Source organism: Mustela nigripes, chromosome 2 (genome assembly GCF_022355385.1).
Source record: "Mustela nigripes isolate SB6536 chromosome 2, MUSNIG.SB6536, whole genome shotgun sequence".
Taxonomy (NCBI): domain Eukaryota; kingdom Metazoa; phylum Chordata; class Mammalia; order Carnivora; family Mustelidae; genus Mustela; species Mustela nigripes.
The window spans coordinates 16,336,571-16,346,097 of NC_081558.1; the positions used below are offsets into that span (position 1 = coordinate 16,336,571).

The 9,527-nt window shown below is 45.3% G+C and overlaps 1 long non-coding RNA gene across 1 annotated transcript; it reads left to right on the plus strand.

Moving 5' to 3' along the window:
- Positions 1 to 71: 71 nt before the first annotated feature.
- On the plus strand, positions 72 to 9,123 carry LOC132009779 (uncharacterized). Its single transcript, XR_009402059.1, has 3 exons — positions 72 to 181; positions 459 to 560; positions 8,717 to 9,123. It is a non-coding gene; the product is annotated as an uncharacterized LOC132009779 (long non-coding RNA).
- The last annotated feature ends 404 nt before the right edge of the window (positions 9,124 to 9,527 follow it).

Below are 9,527 nucleotides of genomic sequence, written 5' to 3' on the forward strand. Positions count from 1 at the left end.
AGGGGGGGGGGAGGGTGTTAATTCCCCAGGCAGTTCTGGCCTGACTGGCTCTGGCGGAGAAGTCCTTCCGGCTTTGCAGAAATCTCCCAGGCAACGCAATGTGGCTGCTGGTGGTTGGAAGCCAGATGGGCGCACTCAGAGAAGGCTTGAGGAATAACACATTGGCTGCATTTTTGAACAGGTTTGTTAACAACTTTTCCATAAAACAACAGGTGGCCCTGAGAGTGGTGTCCAGACAGGTGGGTCAATTTGTGGGACGGCACAAAGGCGCAAAAGTACAATAGGGAGAACCTTCTGCTGCAAGCCTGGGGTGACCTTGACAATGGCAGGTGGCCTTGGACACACCTCAGCGCTGACTTCCCTGCGCCTCCTCCTTCATGCCGAGCATCACACGCTACTAGTTTAAAAAAGATGATCCTTTTCCAGTTTGAGTTTCTGAGATTTCTTTCAAATTCCAGAGCTAAAGTTCGAAAGTCTGATGCTTAACAAAGCAGGTTCCTGTCCTTCATAGCTGTGGGTTTACAAGAAATTCACCAGCATTTTCTTCCATTTCCACCCAGGTAAGTTCCCAGTATGGTTACGGTCATCTTTCTCCATCCACTGATCTCTTCCAGGGGTCCGTGAATTGTGACCCATGAGCCAAACACAGCCCACTGCCTGCTCTGTAAATAAAGTTCCATGGGAAGACAGCCATGCTCTTAGGCTTATAAATTATCTGTGGTTCTTTTGCATGATGATGAAAGAGTGGAAGAATTGTGGCAGATACTGTACTGCCTGCAGATCCTAAAATGATTTATCTCCTTGTCCTATACAGAAGAATCTCCCTGACCCCGAACATCCACACTGCTGCACAGGATCTGGGGGTCTGATAGACCATGCCACGACAAGGGAGACCAGATTGCGGGGGAGGACTTGAGATATGAGTCCTGTATATAAGCTGCTTAAATGCCCAGGCTAGTCCGACCTTGACCCTGGAAGCTGTTCAAAATACACTGTAAGGGCCTATTTAGCCAGAGCGGCTCCATACACAACATAGGGTTAGGGGGTGTAGTGGCCCAGTGTTGGTCTCCAACGCAAAAGGCTGACATGTGTACTAGGATGGCACACTGAAAGATTTACTGAGACAGCAGAACTCCATAGATGCTGTATTGCAAAGCAGAGTATAAGCAGAACTTACACAGGAACTTTAAAGACAGGTTTTATGACTCTATAGGACCCCCCTGGCCAACTATATTGGGAACAAAGAGATTGCATTGATGAAAATAGGGAGATATTTGAAAAGGGGTTCTTTGTAGAAGGCTGCTGGTGCCCCCTCCCCTGTAGGGGAAGAGATGGGTGCCCGTGTCTCACCTCAAGCCTGTAAGAATGAGGCCAGTGGCACCCACCAGGACCTTGAGATGAGTCACGCAGATTAAAAAGGCTCCGAGTATGGGATCCAGCCTCCTTAGGGTCCACGGACCACTGCCCCAGTGCTATCCACAGAATGGCTGCCTCTTGCAATCTAAACTTTTGGAACTGAGGAAAGACTCTCAGTTTTCAGAGAGGACAAAATTTTTCCTGGTTTACTTCGGGGTCCTGGCAAATTGACCCCCATAAGCAGAAGCTCAAGCTTTCCCGGCATGCTAACACAGGCTTCGGTCACAGGTGCAGTGGGAAATATGAACACCAGGGGGCGTCCGCCCATGCGGGAGGCGCAGCCGGCCCCGTGGGTTCATTCAGTAAGCGGGGAAAATGTCTGTGTGCTAGGCTGGATATTACAGCAAGAAGCTCAGGAATGCCTCCATCTGATGTGGTCCAACTGTGCGGCAAAACGTTAGGGGATGCCATTTACATCCCTAGGAATTGTGCAATGCAGTGAGTGCCCCAGAAAGGAAAACTGGGGCTGATTTATTATGATCTGGGCTAAACCTAGCTCCTTGATGTAGATGCTGGCAAACTGTTTATAGTTCAAGGCTTACGAAATTCCACCACCTCCTCCCAAACCAAAATCCAAATCTTATTCCAGAGGGCCAAGCCTAAGCCTAACGATATGTGTATGTCAAAAACGCATGTGAATAAAAGAGAACAGAGAAAAAGAGAATAGCAGAGCCTGCTCCTGATGAAACATGCAGCTGTTTGCCGGGTGGAAACAAAATTGCTAGTGCCTGTGCTGGATCTTTTAATACCCAGAGGCCCTCGGCTGCTGGTGTGTGTGGTCCCATCTGTGTTCTGAAATCTAATGATCACAACAGCAGCACCTGTGGCCCAGGGCGAGGGAGAATGGATGGAGCCCATGCTGTGTTGTTCAGTCTGGAGGCTGTTCATCTCCCAAACCCCAGCTGGTCACTTTTACGGAACATCTACAGCGTCCTAGTCTTTATGGGGGTGGGGGCGGAAGAGGCAGTGAAAGGAAAGATAAAACAAAGGCTTGGTGGCTGGCCGCGAGAAGATAATGCTCTATCTAATCAAAGAATGTACAGGACGTCCTGGCCAATGCTCTTGGATCCACTCTGTACCTTTCTCCACCCTGCCCTGTGTCCGAGAAGCTGCCCTGCATGGAGGTGGCCAACACTCTATCTTGCTGTCTGGATTGATCCCATTGGGAGCCCCTGCAGGAGGTTGGAAGAAAGGGGCAGAGTGAGGTCTGAGTGTTTATTCCCTCCAGTCCCTCCTGAAGCAGCACTGGGAGCCAGGTGAACCCCAACCACCCTTGGTGGACCTCTCTACATGGTTTCCCCCACCCTTTACCCCTTTACAGCTGGTAATGAGCTCCGCTGCTACTCATCTTACTTGGGTGGGGGGCGCGGGTTTGCAGTCTCCACTCACCTGCTGTTGCCTTTGTAAATGGACCTTTTTTAAAACTCTCCTCAAATTGCCCAATTTGAATATGTCAGCTGTTTCCTGTAGGCACCGTGCGTGACACAGGATACGATATATAACGCAGGAAAAGAAGTTGGCAAAAAGAGAAAAAAATAGTGTCAAGTAAGCATTCTGGGAGGACTTCCTGGAGAAGGAGGCAGGAGATGGCATCTTAAAGGCAGGAAGCCAAACCCCGAGGAGAGCTGGGGAAAGTGTCTAAGCAAGAGCGCCTTGGGATGAGGGGAAATATTTAGGGAGCAAAGACTAACAGTGGGTATGGAATGGAGAAATTGGGAAGATTAGGAGTGAGAGGTCTGGAAGCAAAGACAGTGGGAGGCTTGAATTAAGAACCTTCAAGCTACAGGTGTGAATGTGCCCTGTCAGCGGCAACACTGCACCAGACACAAACGGCGGGGGGGGGGGGGGGCGGGTTGTCTGCCTGGCTCATGATGACCATTGTCAGGATCCTCTCAGGTCCTCTTGATTTGTTTGATTCAAGGGCTTTTGACCCTAGCCTGACATAAGCAAGGCCACTTGGAATTCGAAAACTCTATTGAGAAGGATTGATTCTTTCATGCCCAGAGAGAGGCTGCATGATCTCCTGAGGCCAGGTGGCCCTTCCTTCCCTTCCCTTTTCCTTTGTGGTAGTTGTCCAGACCATACCCATGCAGTCATTTGTAGCTGAAGCTGGGGCTGTTTATCCATTAAGAAAATTAATGGAGGTGGAAGGGAATGCTAGGGAGCAGGCTGCCGACAAGAGACTTCCACAGAGGTGAAGTTCGTACCGATGTCCCAGAGTGGGAAGGTGGCAACCTATGTGATCTGGTAATGAAACAATTAGTCAACCACCAATGACAGAGCCCGGCCAGCAGTGGGTGGTGTGGGGGGGGGGGAGGAAGATGTTATCATTCACCAATCTAAAGAAGATGAAGCCTGGCAGAACCAGAAGGTAGGATGGGTGTTTCCGAAAGCACCAAGCACCTTAAGTAAGGGGGGAAATACCCCAAACACTGAAATTTTAATCTTCAAGTTAGAGTAAAACTTAGAGCCTTTCTGGGACCATGTTGGAAAGAAACTCTATTACTTGCAGCTGCCTGGTTAAGAATGTTGGAAACCAGTGGAGAGCCTAAATTGGCAGCTGTCTTAATTATAATATGCATTGAATGTGCACATTTGCCAAAAAACATGTGTGACTCTTAGAGTATGTGTGGAGACAAACAGAGAACCTGGGGGGAATGGGGATATCTGGAAGGATGCCGAGGGCCTGGGAAACGTCCATCCTCCATTGCCTTCTGGTTCACTGCCTCCTACAGCTCTCTCTCTCTCCTCTTGTCCTTAAAACGATAAAGTTAACAGTTCACCCCATGATGCACTCCTCATGCTTGTGCTCCATAGGATTTTAATTTCACATAGGCCAGAAAATAAAATGCAAAATCAGAGTCGGGAAGAAAATTCCAGAAGAAATTAGAGAAATTGTTTAATTGTTTATATCAAAAATATCTGGGTTTGGATTTGGAGTGCTAAATAAAAGTGGGCAGAGTAGAATTTTGAGTTGAGCTGAATTTATGGATGTGTGCACTCATCAGAAGTACTGAGTTCAATGTCTGGGGTTCTAAGAGTTAGCTGATTAGACTAATATAGATTTGGACCAAACACTCGTTCATGCTAGGTGAGTGTGAAAGGTCAGGGATCCCTTGGAATAACTTAGAGGAAGACTAGAGCATATTACCTCCACCTCATTGATTCTGGCCAATCTACCTCACTCTCATTCTCTCTAGAGCACAGAACACAAGTCATCTAGAATGGTAAGTGGGAGGGGCTATAATTGAAATACAACTTTGACCTTGAGGTAGAGAACATAACAAAGCCTGCATGTTTTATCTGCCAGAAACAACAGGTCTTACCAATATAAAAGCTGTCTGAAAAGGGTGGTAATTAGGACTGAAGGGCTTGTTTATCATAGGAACCCCAGAAATTAAATCATATCTTACTCAAGAAATTTTCAGTTCTGGAAAAAAAAAAAAAAGCCAGACCAATCTTGAGTTACTTTAGTAGAGAATATGGTTTCTTCAAATTCTCAGAAATGAGTCTTCATAAAGCCAGGGCCTCTTGAAACCACATATCTTTGAGGAAGAGCTTTACTATATTGAGACTCGGGCCCAGTCTTTCCCAAATGGACCTTGTGCCAAATATTGAGACTGCCAGCCCCCTTCTTCAGTCCCACCTTTAAAAACTCTGCAGTCAGGCATTAGCCCCTCAACTAGGAGGTTAGAGGATTCTTCTCTGCAGAAATAAATGACCCCAGAGAAAGACACCTACAAGTACTGATGTTCAAGGGGTCCCCCAACATAAAGATCAGCTTCCCATCACCCATGGTAAAGCCCAGCAGGGGACAAACCCACCCACTCAGTGCTTTTAATCAGTGGTGGTGTGGCATCTTAAATATAAATGGAACGCAGACATTTGAAGACAACTGCCTACACAGAAGAGAGCCACTAGGAACTCAGAGGAGAGAGAAATACAAAGGTATAACAACGAACAAACAAACAAACAAAAACCCAAAATCACATAATATACATTTTCAGAGGAAAAAAAAAGGGTTGGATTTCTAAAGCAAAGATAAAAGGGAGAGAGAGAGAGATAACTAGGTAGGCAGGTAGGTACAAATTGGAAAACATAAGGTGCGTGGGTGACTCAGTTGGTTAAGCCTCCACCTCTTGGTTTCAGCCAGGTCATGATCTTGGGGTCATGAGATGGAACCCCTCTGAGGGCAGGACTCTGCACTCAGCATGGAGTCTGCTTGAGATTCTCTCCCTCTCCCTCTGTGCCTTCCCCCTCTGTATGTGTGCATACACACTGTCTCTCAAATAAATAAATAAATCTTAAAAAAAAAAAGAAATTGGAAAACATTCTTGGAAAATAAAATTATAATGTTAGAAACTGTATTTAAAAAGTTAACAAAAGGCTTGAAAGATAAAGCTGAGTAGAAAAACAAACTGAACAGACAATAGTAATAATCAGAACCAAAACCTGGCTTTAGAGTCCACATGCTTAACCACTGTGCAATAAGAGAAAAAAGGAAAAAATCAGAAGTTGGTCATAGGAAAGAAGAGGGGGTGGCATGTAGGATGGTGTCCAAAATTTGACAAAAGGAGTTTGGAATAGAATAGGAAAAAAAAAAAAAAAACCACTGTAAAGCATATTATCATGTCACCTTGGTAATAGTGAGCCAGGAGAAGTTTCCAGAACAGAAGTACAGTACTCTCTTGAATGAGGGGGGGCACCAGGTGCCCAGCTCAATAAATAGACACGGACTCTCTCCAAACACACCCTTATGAACTTCTAGAACAGCATGGATAGACATGTCCATTGAGAGCTTTTAACAAGAAAAAGAAATGGGCAATAAAAAGGGACTGAGGGGTGCCTGTGTGGCTCAGTGGGTTAAAGCCTTTGCCTTTGGCTCAGGTCATGATCCCAGGGTCCTGGAATCGAGCCCCGCATCTGTCTCTCGGCTCAGCAGGGAGCCTGCCTTCCCCCTGCCCCTCCGCCTGCCTCTCTGCCTACTTGTAATCTCTGTCTGTCAAATAAATATATAAAATCCTTTAAAAAAAAGGTGGGGGGGACTGAAATGTACCTAGTGTCAGACCCTCAACAATGCTGACTGATGAAAGATGGTGGGGCAGCGACTGCGCAGTGTTCAGACAAAGTTGTGTTCAAACTGGAAATCTATTCAGAACCCAAGTAAAGAATCAAGTGTGAAGGGAGAGAACAGATACCTTGAGACATGTAAGGACTTGAACATTTCTCAAGAAGAGACAACATATATGCTTCAGCAATGTGAGGGAGTAAGTGAAAAAGAGAGGGTCCCAGGATCCCAGAAATGGGGTTCAACATAGGAGAGCAGCAAAGGGAACTTCAGGACCCCTGGAGCGATCCGTCCAGATCAGTCTTGAGAAATAACATAGAATTTGTGAGGTTTGAGCACTCTGAAAAATTATTGCTAGGCAATAATAGATCAAATTGGATCATTTTGGAAAAGTAGTGACAGGTGCCAAAAAAAACCCTTATCAGTTTAGGGAGGGGGTGGGGAAGAATTTGCTACCAATTCCAGGAACACAACACATTGGCTCCACAGTGAATGTTATTAATGTAGTCATAATAACGTGAATGCTAAGTATTGACTCAACCAGAAACTGGAAAATAACCCTACTGAGAAGGGGCAGGGAGGGGAAGGAAGTGAGAGGGAGCAAAACCCTCATCTACAAGAACAGGAAATCAATAAAAAAAAAATGTCTAAAATTGATACACCATGATACATGAAGTAGGTAAGCTCCAGGAGAAATGGCCAGTAGGAGTGCCAGTGGTTGCCTCAGTGGCATGTGCAGGAGTGGGGAGAAGTATTTCTTAATGATACATTGTTACAATTTTCACAAAAAGTACTTTTAAGGTATTTGGTGTTACTAGATGAGGAAATGAGAGCAAAAAGAAAATAAAAGTAGGAGAGTGAGATTAAGCCATAACAGAATTCATTATTGCCCACTTGACGAAGGCCCCGACAATTGATGGAGATGAAAACACACTTGACCACATGGTTCTCAGTAGCCCAAACACCAAGCAAACAGTGCCCAGTAAGGTCACTAAAATATTATTAGATTATTAGGATAATATTAAATTAGAAGCCAACCAACTGCACCTTCTAGGTAAATGCTGAATGGTCCAGTGTTAGCTGAGACTCAATACCTAGCCATATCTAAGGCCTGAATGGATGGGCATCACCAAAGAATAAAATTGCTAAAAAAAAAAAAAATGCTGAGATTGAAGAACAAATCAAAACGTATAATTATCACTCCAGTTGTATTCTTCAAAATGAGTGCTCTACTTCTTAAAGTCTGACATCATGGTGCAGAGATAATCACTCCTCTGCACCATCAGTGTTCCATGGCTCCTGTGGTCAGTACGTGGCACATTAAGATGCTATACAGTTACTGCCTCCAACCGAGGTTGGTGGAGGTGGAAGGTTTTGTGTTTGCTGTGCCATTTGGGGGGAAGTGCCCATGGAAGTGCCGTCATCACCAAATTACTAAACTTTCCTTTCTTTATCTCTCGTGGTCATCAACCAAGATTTATCTCTTCCTCAACTCCTGGAATTAAAGATACCATCACCAGTTATAATGCAATTTCACTGAGCAGTGTTTGAAAAAGATGCCTTTGGAACAGTATTCTCAGAAGCTGACTATCTAAATACCTCTTAAGAGCCAATTCCAATCTCAGCTTTTTCTGCTGGGGGCTCCAGTCCACCTCACAACAGGTGCAGTCTGGTGGCACCTGGTCCGGCTCAGGGCCATGCCTCTCACCACCTAGCCCAGGATGCTTCCTTCACACAAGACACCCACACTCGTGTAAGCTGCAAATGCAGGGGACTCGTTGTCCAGTGGGAGGAGATTTGACCAATGGGAGAGAGCAGCTGGTGTAGTTAAATATTCATCTAACCCCCAGATGGACAATCCTAAGAAGCACCTCAGCTTCCAATACCCATTGCAGGGGCCACAGAGCACCCTTGTACTCCTTGCTCCCTCCCTGTTTACCACCCCATCCCTCACCTCTGCCACCTGAGGTCACATACCTTGATGAGGTTCTGGCACAGAAGCCTGGACCTTGGGCTTTGCCTTCTGAAAAACACAAGCGAAGACACAGGATTGCAATGATCACCTTCACTTTCATTTTTAAATTTCTAATATTTCCCCATGCACTTGGGGTTCCCTACAAGTGCTTGAGAAAACTTTATTCTTAAATCTTTAGTCTAATACTGTGCCTTGAAGCAATGTGACCAGCATTCAATATTTTTAAAAAATTGTCTCAGATTCTGTCTGCATTTCAGCCCTCATTGCACACACAGCTCTGGAGTGGAAGGACAGCAGGACCTTACAGCATGTGGAGTCCAAAATACTTGTGCTTTCAAGATGACTTCTTCAAAGGTTTCCAGTAAATCAGCTATTTTTCCACAAGCAACTTGGGTTCTATGCCAGTACTGTTATCTGTCAAGTGTATGGTTACACTTTCTTTCTTTTTTCTTTTTTTGAGAAAGAGACCAGGGTGGGTGGTGAGTGGAAGGGCAGAGGGAGAGAGAGAATTCTAAGCAAGCTCCATGCCCGGCGTGGAGCCTGGCGTGGGGCTCCATCTCACTACCCTGAGATCATCACCTGAACTGAAATCAAGAGTGGGACGCTTAAGTGACTGAGCCACCCAGGTGCCCCTGATTCCGCTTATTTTGATCAAGCAGCCTTTCTAACATGTCATAGATGCTATGCCATTTGTTTGAGCATTTGGAATAAACGTGTATCAAACCAGTTTCACTGTTTTGGAGATGGCCATGTAGCTTGCCTTCAACTAAAACCTGAATACAAGTGGCCTTCTACCATTTTGCTTACACCCAGCAATTCTGCTGCATTATGCTGTGTTGTGGGTGCTTTCTGAAAGGTGTGAACAAAACATACCATGCTTGTAATCCCTAAACCACTCATTGCATTGCCCTGCATTTTCTCTTCTCTGCGATACTTACACAACACTTGGCACCAGTCAACATTTTCCATTAAATACATATTTTTTTCTTTCAGATTCACTTTTTGTTATCCATAGAAGAAATCTCTTGACAGGCAAATAAAGTAAAAGCATAAGAGAAGTCAGTGTGA